This window comes from Lissotriton vulgaris, chromosome 1_1 (assembly GCF_964263255.1).
Source record: "Lissotriton vulgaris chromosome 1_1, aLisVul1.2, whole genome shotgun sequence".
NCBI lineage: Eukaryota > Metazoa > Chordata > Amphibia > Caudata > Salamandridae > Lissotriton > Lissotriton vulgaris.
In genome coordinates this window covers 24,845,670-24,861,787 of record NC_141685.1, presented here as the reverse complement: position 1 = coordinate 24,861,787, position 16,118 = coordinate 24,845,670, and the positions used below count along the sequence as shown (strand labels likewise).

Genomic DNA, 16,118 nt, shown 5'->3' with positions numbered 1-16,118 from the left:
GGGCCTTCTTTTGGATTCCGGCTTCTAGGAGGCATGTCTTTAGAGTGCGATGGCAGACCGCGTCGAAGGCGGCTGACAGGTCCAGGAGGATGAGGGCTGATGTTTCGCCGTTGCCTATTTGGCGCCTGATGTCGTCTGTGGCTGCAATGAGGGCTGTCTCGGTGCTGTGGTTTCGTCTGAATTCGGACTGGGACGGGTGCAAGATGTTGTTGTCTTCCAGGTGGCGGGTCAATTGTCTGTTGACGATTTTCTCGATGACCTTTGCCGGGAACGGGAGAAGGGAGATGGTCCGGAAGCTCTTGAGGTCCGCCTTGGGCTTCTTGAGGAGGGCGTTGATTTCGGCGTGCTTCCAGCTTTCCGGGAATGTCGCTGTTTCAAAGGAGATGTTGATGACCTTCCGTAGTTGGGGTGCGATGGCTGCATCTGCTTTGTTGAATACGTAGGGTGGGTACGGGTCTGACGGAGAGATCCTGAGTGGATGGAGTTCATGACCTTGCGTGTCTCGTCGTCATTGACGTTGGACCAGGAGGTCAGGCGGATGGCGCTGGTGGTGTTCACAGGGGAGGTAGAGTCTGGCGTAAGTTGGTGCGGTTGTGGTGTTGAAGCTGTCGTGGATGTCAGCGATCTTGCGGAGGAAGAAAATGGTGCTGGGGTTGGAGAGTTCCTTTACGATGCTGAAGAGCCCTTTGCTGTCATGTGCGTTGTTATCCAAGCGGTCTTTGAAGGAGGATCTGTTGGCTAATCTGATGAGGTGGTGATGTCTGCAGGTGGCGTACTTGTGGGCTGCGTGGTTGTCCGGTGTGCGTTCGTGGAGCCATATTTTCTCCAGTTTCCGGCATGCTCGTTTGGAGGTCGTGAGCTCGTCGGTGAACCAGGTGGCTCGCTTGCTGGCGAGGTTGTTGGAGGGTTTCTTAAACGGGGTGAGGGTGTTGGCGCAGTCGTCGATCCATTGTCTGAGGTTGCAGGCTGCGGCGTCTGGGTTGGTGGGGTCAGTGGGTGGATTCTGGGCAAGGGTGGTGATCAGCTGGTCCTCAGTGACTTTGCTTCAGCGGCGGTGAGGCAGCTGTTGGGTGCGGTGGTGCGTGGTTGGTTTCTTGAAGGCGAAATGGATGCAGCAGTGGTCGGTCCAGTGGAGTTCAATGGTTTGGTCGAAGGCGACGTGGGTGCCTGTGGAGAAGATTGTGTCCAGCATGTGGCCCGCTGCGTGGGTGGGTGCGGTGACGAGTTGTCTGAGGCCGAGGTTGGCGAGGTTGTCGATCATGGTGGCGGAGTTGGCGTTGTTGTTCTCGAGGTGGAAGTTCAGGTCCCCAAAGAGGATGTAGTCTGTGGAGGCGAGTGCGTGGGTGCTGGCGAGGTCGGCAATGGAGTCGCTGAATTGGGCTAGGGGGGGTCTGTCGATGAGTGTTCCTCTGAGGGTGGTGTTGGGGTCGGTGTGGATCCGTAAGTGCAGGTGTTGAGGGTGTCATCTGCGTGGGTGGCGACCTTGATGGTGGATTTGTTGACAATGGCTATTCCTCCTCTGTTTGCGTTGGCGTGATCCCTGCGTGTGACTTTGTAGCCGTCCGGGATGGTTATGGCGATGTCGAGCTCCGAGGAGTCGTTCCACCAGGTCTCGGTCAGGATGACCACGTCTGGGGCGGAGGTGTCGAGCAGATGCCAGATCTCAACGGCGTGTTTGCATGCGGATTGGCTTTTGAGGAGTATGCAGCCGAGGTGGTTGGGTCCAGTCCTTGGAGGTTTGGTGGTTCTGTCGCAGGTGAAGCTGCAGGTGCGGCAGGAGAAGGGTCCGTGGGTCCATTTCGGGGTGGCCTGGAAGCAGGTGTTGTTTCGGCTGGCGTGGAGGCTGCTGGCGGTTGTAGTGAAGTCTGGTGTCGTGGCGTTCACGGGGTCCAGGGGTTCTGGCTCTAGGCACGGACCAGGCACGGACGGGCGCAGACAGGCTTGCCTTAGGGGAGCCTTCAGTGCATCAGCAGCGCGGCTAGGCAACTGCTGCCATTTTAAGGGGATCTGGGAGGGAGGAGCAGCTGGGAGGCGGGAAGCAGGGGTTAGCGAATGGGCGCTGGGGCGGGCCGCAGGGGCAGCAGCGGCGGGAAGTGTGGCAGTGGCGGGAAGTGCGGCAGTGGGCAGGGGCGAAGAAAAAATGGCGAGGAAAACGGAGCCCAGGAATGGGTAGTGGAACCAAGGGTCGAGGGCACAAGCGATGGAGGAGCAGCAGCGGGGGGGGAGTGACCTACCTGGTAAGGTCAAGGGTCGCTCTCCTCACTGCGCGCTACCGCCAGTTAAAGGGGATCTGGGAGGGAGGAGCAGCTGGGTGGAGGGAGTCAGGGGTTAGCGAATGGGTGCGGGTGGCGGAGCCGCAGGGACAGCAGCAGTGGGAACCGCGAGCAGTGGGCGGGGGGGCGAGGAAAAATTGCAGAGGAAAACCGTGCCCAGGAATGGGCAGTGGAACCCAGGGTGCAGGGCACAAGTGCTGGAGGAGCAGCAGCGGGGAGGGAACGACCGACCTAGGAAGGATAATCTCATGGGATAATCCCAAGAGAGGCTTCCCCATAAGTTCCAGGGGCTGCTGATATTAATGTTGTAGGGTGAATTAGGTTGCCTACAGAGGTTATAAACTGAACTCCACAGAGAAGTGATCTTTGGCTAAATAAATGTCCCAGTATTAAGTTGAACAAGTGCAGCACATTTGAGTAGGTGATGCTAAACACATGCTGAATAAGATTTAGTCTTGTCTTATGGTGTGTCTGCTAGAAAAATCCCAACTTGGAGATATTAACTCCAGAAAGAAACCATACCTCATAATGGAATGTATACAAGACAAAACCGAACATGGAGGTATTAGCACCAAAAAGAAGTCTCATACATGCTCTGAATGTGAGAAGAGCTTTAGTCAGTCAGCATGAAAAAACTCACACTGGGGAAAAACTTCATCGGTGCTCTGAATGCCAGAAACGCTACACTTGCAAACACCATCTGACTCGACATGTGAGAACTCACACTGGGGAAAAACCTCATAAGTGCTCAGAATGCCACAAAGGTTTCCAATGTAAATCCAGCCTTACTCAACATCAGAGAATACATACTAGGGAAAAACCTTTTCATTGCTCTGAATGTCAGAGAAGCTTCAATTGTAAAACCCTTCTCAGTCAACATGAGAGAACTCACACTGGACAGAAATCTTATCAGTGATCTGAATGCCTAAATAGTTATCAATGTAAATCAGATCTCACTCGACACGAGAGAACCCATACTGAGCAAAAACCTCATAAGTGCTCTGAATGCCAGAAAACCTTCAGTCGGTAAAACATTCTCACTCGGCATGAGTTAACCCATACTGGGCAGAAATCCCATCAGTGCTCTGAATGCCAAAAACACCTTAGTCGTACATACCTTCTTAGTCTACATGAGAGAACCCACACCGGGGAAAAACCATATCAGTGCTCTGAATGTCACAAACACTTTAGTGAATGAGCTGGTCTCACTCACCATGAACAAGCCCATACTGGGCAAAAACCTTATCAGTGCTCTGAATGCCTAAAAAAGTTCAGTTATAAAACAGTCTTATTGTACATCAGAGAACTCACACTGGGGAAAAACCTTATCAGCGCCGTGAATGCCAGAAAAGCTTCAGTCATAAACTCAGTCTAACTTTACATGAGAGAACTCATCGTGGGGAAAAACCTCATTAGTGCTCTGAATGCCAGAAAACCATTAGTCTGAAAAGTCACCTTACTGTTCATGAGAGAACACACAATGGGGGAAGTACCTCCTCGGTGCTCTGAATTCCAGAGTAGCTTTAGTTATAAAATAATTCTTACTCCGCATGTAAAAGCCCATACTATCTAAAATTAATGTAAGAGTGTTATGAAGGCATGTAAAGATTCAGTTGGAAGATCCATGTTATAAAGGAAAAGCGTTTATTAGTGGTCGGGATGTCAGAAAAGCTTTATTCATAAAATTATTTTCAATGAACAAGAAAGAACACGTCCTGTGCCAAATCCTTATCACTGTTCTGAATGTCAGAAACATTTGAGTTGTAAAATGGACGCCCGTTGACATGAGAGAACCCACACTGAGTGAAGAACCTTAAAAATATTCCCTTTGCCAGAAACAATTGTCATATCCATTGCAGTGGTTGTAAACAATGTATACTAAGAGCAAAACTGGTTTATTTCCAATCTCAAAAAGCTGACGCTGATAATTACTCAAATAAATCTTTGGTTCTACCAAGCACAGTTCACAGCCCCTCTTGTAAGTTTCATGGGTTACCTTTGCAACAGCTTTGAGAATGACTTGATGTTTTCCTTTTTTCTTTTAAACATATCTTTATTGCACATTTTATAGGTTACGTTTTAACGTACCTCTCCAAGTAGACAGTCCATTCTTAAGATTAATTCATCTTGTTGAAATCTAGTTTGCGACATCAACATTATCGGCGCCATCTTGTCCCTTTTCAGGCTCATATGTGCGCGTAAGTAGCAGCCATTTTGAATGCCATGGCCTCTCTGCCCACTGCCGATAGCCAGCGCGTCTCTCTCTCTCTCTCTCTCTCTCTCCCTCTAACCTCGAAAGCATCCCCCGCCCGCTGACAGCCCCCGCTCTCACATGCTTGGGCCATAAACCTCCCTTTCAGCGCGACCGTGCCTCGGAACCACATCCCGTACCCAGCCAACACCTCCCTCCATCCCTTTCTTGATCATACATCCTTTGATGAACCTCCCTTTTCCTCTGTGCCCGATTGTCCTGCCCGTTCCCAGGCCGCCACCTGGCCCTGCGGATGCAGTTTATTGCCCCCATACAGCAGGAAGCTTCTCTCTTCAAAGGATCTACAACTGATCAAAGCCCCCACCCTATGAGATCCGATCAACTGCACACATTCCGGGACCCGGCGGAATGTCCAGCTGCGCGACAGTCATCACCTACTGTGACCGGGGTGAGGACTTCTACTGTAAATGTATGTGGGAACGGGCTTGAAGCGGGGATTCCGAGGATGTCTTTCCGTACTTCAAAGTGTTTGCAGGAATGTGCCACATGTAATAAACTGTAATAAAGACCATAAACCTGTATATAAGAGGCCAGGCCTCAGAGATGCGTTTAGAGCACCTCGAGAAGATACCCTGTTGTCTGATTTGAGGTGTTCTGTTCCGTCGGAATAAACTCCTGTTTTCTGCATTCCAGTCTCCAGCGCCTGCCTCTTTGTTTGATAATCTCGAATGGTATGAGAGGCGGCTAACGCCGGGCAATACTTAAAGGTTATCAGTCGATATCGGCCCTACCTTTTAAAAATTGGCGTCCCAAACGTGGGGCCCATCAGCGACACGTGGATCCAGTGGGAGAGGTCCTGACGACAGAGTGAACGACTGCAACGATCGGGAAGTGCACCTGCCCGATAGACCCTCGTCTGGCAGCCGATCATCCGAACTTCACCGGTTCCGAGCAGACCTCTCTCGAGTGATCTACGGTCCTGACTCGGAACCATCAGGAGTGCCGCAACGGTTACGGAGAATAGAGGACGATCGGGCGCTGGAAGCGGAAGACGAGAAACTGTCCATGCGGTCCGGGTAAGGTCATGTAGCACGACAAATTGCGAAACGATTGTTTGATTGTTTGGAAAATACTAGTATTACTCTTCAATTGTTTTTCTTTTGAGATATTCTCTGCCTGCAAACAGGGAAGAATAGAAATATTCTCTCTTCCTTTGCAGATAGTGAAGGGTAGGTAACGTGGACTGTTGTCCCCCGTTGTAATCTGTTGTGCCTATTTTTTCTCTCCACTGATTGATTGATTGTCCGAACATTGACTGTTCGAAGTTGGTTCTTTAGAAATATTCTCTGTTTGCAAATAACGTAGAATAGAAATATTCTGTCTAGTCTTTGCAAGTAGTGAAGGATAGGTAGTGCGGACCTTTGTCCCCCGTTGTAATCTGTCATGCCTATCTTCTCCCCACTGATTGGTAGTTGGTTCAGCCCGGACCGCTTATTAGAGATGAACCATCCAGCTCCACTGGAAGGCACCCGTAATAAGGACATGTTCATGAAGCATGGACTAGTCACTATAGCCTATAGCAAGCTATGGCACAAATATACAAGAAAGGATCAAGAAAGTCAGTGGCCACTGGTAGGATCCTTCAATGACAATAAAATAAACGTGCTGGAAGCAGCCCTTCGTAACAATAAGACAACGCCCACTATGCTTGACAGTCTCGGCATGTGGCGCAAAGAAACAGAACAACGAAAAAAGAGAAACGAAGTCAGATTAGAGAAAGAGCTACGAAAAGCAGCTCACCTAGCTGCCACAAAGTTAGAGGAAGAGATAAAGGAGAGAGAAAAGAAGCCAAGCAGAAGCAAGAGTAGTGAGTTTACAATGGGGTATACCCTAAGAACTCCCTGACCTGGGTCAGTAAAGGTAAGTATGTATAAAGTGGTCAGGGTCTATTGATTACAACCAAGAATTCATCATGGGAACCTATACATAAATCAATTGTTGTAGGATTCCTTCAAAGTAGTACATAAAAAGTTTTCATTTACTCAAACATTTCAGTAGTCAAGGTGTTTGAAAACCACAAGTAATACACAACGCAAGAAACCAATTACTTCATTGGATCAAGCAAAACCAAACAGGCATAAATCTCCATAAAATTGGTTTCAACATTCCCTTGTGGGTTCAATTGACATATATTGTCTATACGATTAACATTTTCCATGCGCTCAAAAAGTGATAAGAAAGGGAGACAGTTTAGGTAGGATGGGTGTGGTAAGGGTGAGGACTAGGTAAAGGATGTTGTGACTATACTCAATCACAGTGATATTCAAATGCAACCTTTACAGACTAATTTTGTTCATTAGTTCCATGTGACTCTTTAGCATAGGATCTGTATATATCCATGGGTTGCTTCCTGTGCTAAGAGAATAAATGTAATCCGGTCTACGTTTCGACCCCTGGATTAAGGGTTGATTGAAGCCTCATTCTGGGGTCTTCTTCAGGACTTAAGAATACAGGAGCGCCTAAAAGTAATATAATTGTGAAAGGGAATATATCAAAACTTGGGTCTGAGGCACATTTGTACTACAACTACTTAAGTATCAAAGGTGGGCTCCTTACTTAATGTTGGGCCGTCCAGTGGCCTGTTAAAGTTGGACCATCGTCGGTTCCTCTGGAATTAAAAGTGACCTAAAGGTGTTTTAAAAGAATTGGAGGTATAGGTTTCAGTACTGGGTTGATTATGTAACCCTATCTGTAATGTGTTTAGCGCGAGACCAAAGGGGAACTTACTGGGACTTCCGGGGCTTTCCAGTCTGTCCATGTGCGTTTTCATATCCATTTGCATTGTTCCTTCAGATGCATTATTTCTGAGGATTTAAAAAGAGGATTGTAATTTATGTAAAAACGGGTCTAATTGTAAAGGCAATGGTTAGGTTGCTGTGATAAGTTAAATTCACAAGAATATAAATTGCCTCAATTAGTCTAAATTGCGCGTCGGTTTGAAGGCGCGCAGCAAAGGGAAATTATTTCCACAAACCGATGTGATACTGTAGTATCGCATCTTATACAAGCCTCGCTCAAATTTGAAAAAAGGGGGTTGCGATTTATGTAAAGACAGATCTTATTGTAAACATAATGGTTGGGTTGCTTTAGCCAGTTAAATCGCTTCCATTTGTCTAAATTACGCGTTGGTTTCAAAACGTGCAAAAAAGGGGAAATTGACAGATCGTTTTTACATCTCGTGGTAATATTATATCGTGGCCTCTTAAACATGCTTTGCCTTGACGCCAAGTTTAGCAGGTCTGAGAAGTTGACATATCTCATACTGACTGCTGTGGGGCGCTTACCTTCTGTGCTTCGTTAGATCAAGTCTATTCAGCAACACTGCCCGGCCGCGAGTGAGCAAGCCGCGAGGTGCAGGCGCTGGATACTTCCCGGAGGCTCGTCATGGACAGCCAATCGGGATGTAGTATCGACGTCATGTTAAGGGAGTATGTCTAAAGTGTATAGAAGAATTTGCTCGATCCGTGAGGTCATTGTCTGAGAATTGGTTTTCAGGGCCCTAAGCTTGATGTCTTTTAGAAGCACAAAGGCTGTGTTGCTTGTCAAGCTGTATTTAAAAAAAAAAAATCCTAGTCTTACAATTCTAATTGCCCTGGAGAGATATTGAACGGGTAAAGGGCATGTAACTGTATTCTGTTTAAACATAAAACATCATATCACTTAGGTTGTGGGTAGCCAATATAGAACGACATGATATATACATATACATATATATTATATCTAGGCTGAAAACCTGTGTGTGTTTAACATAAACCAAATACGGTAATCATTGTTGATAAGACATATTCACAGTACACAATGCATGTTGACCTTCTATGTGTCTGGAAATTCAGAACAACATATAACCAATCGTTATTATCAAACATACACAATTATTGTGGAAGACATTTAGTCATAGGAAATTCAGGAATATTCAACCATATCGTTAGAGAGGTGCGCTTCACTAGTCACATCCAACATGGTAAATTGTAAACGGTTGTTCCCAATACAGTCACATAATTCTTGTCCACCTGGCATGCCAACCCATGGATGTATTGAACGTTCAATGACAGCAAGAATAATCACTAATACTCAGAATGTGCTGCATATTATAAGAGAAGTTTTAGTCACAGTTGATCAGAGCCATTTGGGTGAAAGTTACATCCATTTCATTCAGTCCATTCTGTACAGAATTAAAACGTTGCATCCATTTGCATTCTCTCGTGCTTAGAATGGAGTCTAGATCACCGCCCCTAGGTCCCAGTGTGATTTTTTCAATGACCACCCATTTGAGAGATTCTGGTGTGTGTGTCTTTTCAAGGAAATGGTCAACTAAGGGTGCTCCCACTGTTTGGCATCTGATTCTGCTACAATGCTGTAGTATTCTGTTTTTGATCTTCTGTCGGGTTTGGCCTATATAGATCAACCCGCATGGGCAGAAGATGGCATAAATCACTCCATGGCTATTACAGTTTGTGAGTGTTTTCAAATCTATGGTGATGTTGTTGTGTGTAATAGCCTTTGTTTCTATGCACAGTGCACAGGCTTTGCAGTTGCTGCATTTGTAATTGCCAATTATGTTAGGTAAATTCCACATTGTTTGTATTGTTGGCGTTGGTGGGGTGTCTAACATAGAGCGGACCACAAGGTCTCTAATGCTTTTGGCTTTTTTGAAGGCATGCATTGGAGGGTTTGGTGTATCAATCACATCTGCTATGATATTCCAATGCTTGTTGATTATTTTGCGGATATCATTGCTCTGGCTACAATATGTGGTGACGCAAATCATCCTGTCTTCCGGGAGTTGTCGGTTCCTTGGTGTAAGCAGATATTGTCTGTCGCTGAACCATGCTCTCTTACGTGCTCTCTTGACCAGTCTTTTGGGGTAGCCTCTTTCCAATAGTCTACAGATGAGTTTGTCAGATTCGGCAAAATAATCATCTTTCATGGTGCAGTTTCTCCGAATGCGGAGGAACTGCCCAAAGGGTAGATTGTCTCGTAGGGCCCGGGTATGGTGGCTAGTATATCTAAGTAGAGTGTTCCTCTCACTAGGTTTCCTGTATAAGGTGGTATATAGCAGTCCTTCCTGTTCTTTGATGCTGATATCCAAAAAATCAATGGATTCATTACTACAACTTGTGGTGAATTTAATGTCCTCTGATTGGGTATTGAGCCATTGGGTGAAGGCCTCAAGGTCTTGTTTCTGTCCCGTCCAGATCATCAGGATATCATCGATGTATCTGTGGTATTCTGATATGTTACTGACAAAGGGATTGTTTGGTGTAAGAATATGATGTTGCTCAAAGTCACTCATATGGAGGATCGCTAAGTCCGGGGCGAAGGCCGCCCCCATAGCAACACCTTTCTGTTGCATGTAAAACTTGTTTTGGAATATAAAAAAGTTCTTTGTCATTGCGATCTCAAGTAGATCGATCAGAAATTCCGTTGGTACCTCAGCTGGCTGTGGTCTTGTCTCTAAGGCTCTCCGTATAGTTGTTAAAGCCGGTACTTGAGGAATGCTTGTGTACAATGACACAATGTCCATGGTGACAAGAAGTTGATTATTCCTGTCGAAGGGTTTCTGGTCCACTAAATTGATAACCTGCATGGTGTCCCTCAGGTAGGCAGAAGCAAGAGCCAGTGTCCCGTTAGAACACCCTCTACGCTCTACCCTGAGTTACCCTCGAAACAACGAGCGAACGATAATCTATTGCTAGGTCTCCCAATCATCTACATGCCCCCTCCATATGCCCCTTCCCAACCCTTAGTACAGCACCCGCAGCCCCCAAACACAGATGAGAATAGTGCCAGGGCCTCGGTCCTCACGACCTCCGCGCCGGCCGAACCCCTCGTACTCAGCGCAGCAGAAGCAGCAGCATTAGACAACCCTGAGACCCGAATGAAAGATTCCGCTAGAATGAACAGGTTGAGCAAGGATGAGCGAGCAGGGATCGATAAGATAGTAAAGACACTGGTGGAATGGAAAGAGAGTGAGGAGTACGTAATGGATATGTACAATTCATATGCCGATAGCAACAGATGACACTTTGTCGTGCGATTTTGTTATCACACCCTCAATGCATATGAGGACCGATACCGAGACAATGCTCCCGAGAACCTAACGACTCTGTATAGAAACGTTGACATTGGGGATGAGGGCGAGTGTGACATGACGGACCTCTTCACGCGTACGCGTGAAGTTTTCTGCCACCTCACTGAACAGAGGTTGGAAACTAAAACTACGACTCCTGTAGCGACCGAACCCCGAATAGAACAATCTAATACAATGATGCCTATAAGGGAGGCCGCTCCCTACTGGGTTCCCCCACGAGGTCTGGGAACGCACGATGATGTTAACCATCAAGATGCGAGAGGGAGGGTAGTGTATAACTGTGTCTACCAACTAGGGATCGACAAGATATCCTGACGTTCCGAAAATCCCTGCCCGATTTACGAAAAAACCCCACTGCCTTTTACACTGAATTAGGTACAGCCCTAGGTTCAACAATTATGACCCTAGCTGACATTGATTTGTTTTTCGGGTTATGTCTGCCAGCTGATGTGTGGAAGCAGATCCGGAAAGTCGACCACCTTGAGCTGTTTGGACATACCTGGTCACAACTCGATGGCATAGACAGACAACGAGAGCCTGGACAGAAACCTTTGAAATCCATTTTAGAACTCCCAGACAAGATCGTGCAGAAACTGAAAACCCTGATCCCAGAAAAGAAGGTGGGCTGGTCGACAGTAACGGCCTGCCACCAGAAACCCCAGGAAAACGTATCAGAATACTTCTCCCGGTTTGAAACGGTGTTTTCCGATTACAGCGGCCAGGACATGGCCACTGCAACCGGGCATCATCTGTTTGTCCAGAACTATGTTAAAGGTCTGTCACAGGAGGTCTCTCAGAAACTACAGGCTAGCGAAAGTAGTTGGGCGGCCTCCAAGCCTGCGGCTATCCTCCAGATGGCCCAGTATTACGAGCATCAGAAGAACGAGAATGATAGGGCGACTGAGAAAAAGAAAAAGGACATGAAGGAAAGGGTGATGATCGCGCAGTTGCAGTGGGTGACTATAGGAAGAGAGCAGTACAAGGGAAATTACCAATCGAATGCTCTTAGAAACCCACCCCCTAAAGACCGGACACCTGCACCCTATGCTGGACGTAAAGACATTGACGAGAACCAGTGTGCATTTTGCAAGGGATTCGGCCATTGGAAATCTCAGTGTCCGGTCCTGTTAGAAATTAATAAGAATAGGGACACAAGAAATGTAGCGGGTGGGCCTAGAAATAGAGGACAGGGACGAGGGCCCACGAACGACACCAACAACGACAGGCCAGGTAGACCGAACACATGTGACCGTCCCCGACTGAACCAGTACCAGCAGTCTGACTGCGACAACACTCACGACTTCGCATAGGACTGCCTAGGGCAAGGGAGGGATCCAGTCGAGCTCTATGTTGACCAGCAAGGTCCTTATGTCACCGCTAAGGTCCTGGGTACGAAGTCTCCATTTCTGGTAGACACTGACGCAACACGTAGTGCATTATCTAAACGACTGATTCCAAGGGCACCCTTGTCTGGCTCACTTGTACCATCGATAGGTTTCGATGGAACGCCCTCCACTAATCCCTTGTCCACACCGATCTCCTTTGACATAGAAAAGAACACCACTGACACAACGTTTTTGCTCTCATCCAACACCCCTGATGCCATTATGGGACTTGACTTGCTGAAGCATTTCCGAGCTACTATTAGATTCTCGCAAGACGGAGTTCGAGTCTTTTTGTACGACAACCCGACTCTGCTCAGACTTTGTCCACCCGACGCATGTTTTCCATCACTGATGCTGACTTTTCCCTTCTTGACACTCTACCTTCATATCTGTGGGCCAAGACTGACTCGGACGTAGGACGCATGATGATCGACCCAGTGCACATAACTGTTCGACAAGACGCAATACTCCCAAAACTTCCACAATATCGGATATCGCCCGAGGGCGAGAAGGCATTGGTAAAGATTATCCAGTCCCTGATAGATGCAGGAGTGGTAGAGGAAGTAGTTAGCAATGTTTGCAGCAGCCCTATCCTACCCATTATAAAGAAGCAAGGTGAGGGAGATGAGAAAGCGTACCACTTCATCATCGACCTACGAGAGGTTAACAAAGTAGTTGTACCTCAGTACCCTGTAGCCTCAGATATCACCACTATTCTGACCCTGAATCCTTCCACTGCCACCACCTTCACTGTCATTGATCTCAAGAATGCTTTCTTCTCTATCCCCATCCACCTAGACAGCCGATACCTCTTCGGCTTCACCCTAAAAGCCTGCTCTTATAGATTCTGTCGAGCACCCCAAGGCTACACCGAAAGTCCCAGCATCTATAGCCAGGCCCTCAAGAGACCACTGGACGCAGTCCAGTTACCAGATGGAGTGGTGTTGATACAGTATGTCGATGATATCCTTTTGGCAGCCGACACCACTCCACTTGCAGTCACAGCAACCATCCAACTCCTGCACATCCTTGCGGAAAATGGCCACAAGGTCTCCAAGAAGAAGTTGCAATTCTGCCAACCCCAGGTTACCTATCTAGGCCACCTCTTGTCCAAAGACGGGAAAAAGCTTACACCCGATCGAATTCAGACCATTCTAGAAACTCCTGTCTCTAAAACCCAGAAACAAGTCAGCTCCCTGCTAGGCCTCACCTCCTTCTGCCGACAGTGGTTGCCAAATTTCAGCCTCATTGTGAAACCACTGCTTTCCCTGCTGGCTAAAGATGTCCCCTTACCGCTCCCTTGGACCCATGAATGCCAATCCTCCTTCAAAGAACTACGAGATGCCCTCTGCTCAGCCCCCGTCCTAGGAACCCCCGATTACACAAAGCCCTTCTCCCTCTTCACTCACGAAAGGGAGGAATGCGCTTTGTCCGTCTTGACCCAGTCCATTGGCCCAAAGCAACGTCCATGTGCCTACTTCTCTGCCACTCTTGACCCCGTAGCCAGAGCTTTGCCTGCCTGCCTTCGAGCTGTAGCTGCCGCTGCTATCTCTATCCGACAAAGTGAGGGGATCGTGCTCTCGAACCCACTCACGGTGTTAGTACCCCATACGGTCGACACCCTCCTGAACCAGACTAAGACGCAACATCTGACAAGTGCATGACTGACTGGGTACGAACTGACTCTACTTGCACCCCACATCATACTGAAAAGATGCACTACGCTGAATCCGGCCACTTTGTTGCCCCTACCTGAGAACGACCCCAATGTGTCCCCTATACCTGACTGTGTGACCCTCACGGACGAACAGACTAGGAGTAGAGTCGACCTCCGAGACACTGCCTTCCCAGACCCTGACGGAGAGCTGTGGGTGGATGGCTCTTGCATCAAACTCCCAGACGGCACCACCTCAGCTGCTTATGCAGTTACCACAGCCCGAACTGTAGTAGAGGCAGCCCGCATCACGCAACGATCTGCACAGGCAGCAGAACTGATTGCCCTCACACGAGCATGTAACCTAGCAGCAGGAACCACAGCAAACATTTACACCGACAGTCAGTATGCCTTCGGGGTGGTTCATCATTTTGGGCTCCTATGGAAGGAGAGGGGATTCCTGACCTCACACGACACACCCATCTTACACGGAGATCTAGTCTCCGCCCTGACTGAAGCGGTCCTTCTTCCCAAGCAACTTGCAGTGATAAAATGCCAGGCACACAAAAAGGTGACGGACATCATTGGGCAGGGGAATGCACTGGCCGACATCACTGCCCGGACCACAGCCGAGAATAGGACGACGACACGCATGTATGTGACCAGGTCACAAACAGAAAAGTGGACGGACGCTAGGGAAACTATTAGAGACATCCAGATGGTCAGCTCACCACACAAATTGACTGAATGGGCACGGGTGGGATTGAAAGACGATGAAGGCTGCTGGCGGACAAAAGACACGAACAAATGGTTGCTACCCAACTCATACCTGATCCCCATACTGACCATGGCACACTCCCCTGCACACATAGGATCTGCCCCCATGGCCGAACTCGTCTCCAAAGTTTGGCACAATGACAAGATCACAGACTCAGCTAAACGTCTGGTCCAGCAATGTCTGATATGCCTGCAACACAACCCTGGGAAAGGAACTGTAGTACCCCGAGGAGGGTTTGGGGTTCCCAATCACCCATTTGAAGTCCTTCAGATGGACTACATCCAACTAGAAAGATGCCAAGGCCTGAAATATGTACTTGTTGTCGTGTGCGCCTTTAGCAAGTGAGTGGAAGCCTATCCAACTCGCGACAACACTGCCATTACCACTGCAAAGTTACTATTGAAAGAATTCTTCCCTCGCTACGTCCTTTGTCGAATTTTGTGGAGCAACAATGGCCCCCACTTCGTAGCCGAAGTTATCCAACTCATCTTGAAAGGGTTGGGTGTAAAACAAAAATTTCATGCAGTCTTCCACCCCCAATCTGCTGGACTAGTTGAGCGACATAATGCTACACTAAAGCTCAAACTAGCTAAGATAGTGGCTACCACAGGACTGAAATGGCCAGACGCTCTCCCGCTGGCATTGCTGTCAATGCGTTCCACCCCCACCAAACGCCATTTGACCCCTTACGAGGTTGTGTTCGGCCGACCCATGAGTATTTGGTCTGCACCAAAACCGACATCCATTCACGACGTCCCAGACGTCCTAATGTCTGACTATTTGTACAATCTGACTAAGACACTGTCTGTTATCCATCAACAGGTGCTGCAGGCCATCCCTGATGCTTCCAGGGGGCCCGGACACGATATCTAACCCGGTGACTATGTATTAGTCCGGAACTTTCCGCGTGCAAAGAGTCTGGAACCCCGGTGGACGGGCCCCTGGCAAGTTTTGATCACCACCGAACAGCTCTTCGAGTGGAAGGGAAACGTAACTGGCTACATGCGCACCACTGCAAGAAAATCTCCTCAACCCTGATGACGACTGAAGACGTGGCCACCCAAGAAGAGCTCCTGAACAAAGACCGATCATCCCTGAGCTGTTACCCTGATACAGAGACACTTGAACTGGCAGAATTCCCCGATCCCACTGTGCCATCCAGAGAAGGGTATAACCTGCGATGAAAGGAGGGAGCTTCTGCTAAGTAGACCACTGACTAAGTTACAATTCTCAGAGCTGTGGCCTAACACTACTAAGGCTGTCAGGAGAGAAACCAAACGAAGTTTGTGGTTCTGCCCGCTACCGAGCCCCTTGAAGATGATGGAAGCGCCCGATATGAAGATGATGGAAGCCCCCGACACGAAGATAATGGAAGCAACCGGACATCCGAAGACCCACTACAGAAACCCAAAGACTGACAAAATACACAGCTCAAAGACTATTGCTCTCTTTATCGCCCTTCTCTTTTGCCTCCTCCTCATGACCACCCTCTGGATCGTGGAAGAGAGCGCACCAGCTCATAAGACATTTCTAACCACTGCACAGCCTACCACAATGAAAGAACACTACCTGGTCTCTCTTTCACCACAACTCCGAGAAAGACGTAAGGAGTTTTGGAACAACTCCTTCGTGCAGTTGCTGCACCAGCACAACCTTGCCACCAAT

General features: G+C 48.1%; 1 pseudogene; it reads left to right on the top strand.

The window, feature by feature from the left end:
• The first annotated feature begins 2,829 nt into the window (after positions 1–2,829).
• LOC147737018 (uncharacterized) lies at positions 2,830–3,782 on the top strand (annotated as a pseudogene).
• The last annotated feature ends 12,336 nt before the right edge of the window (positions 3,783–16,118 follow it).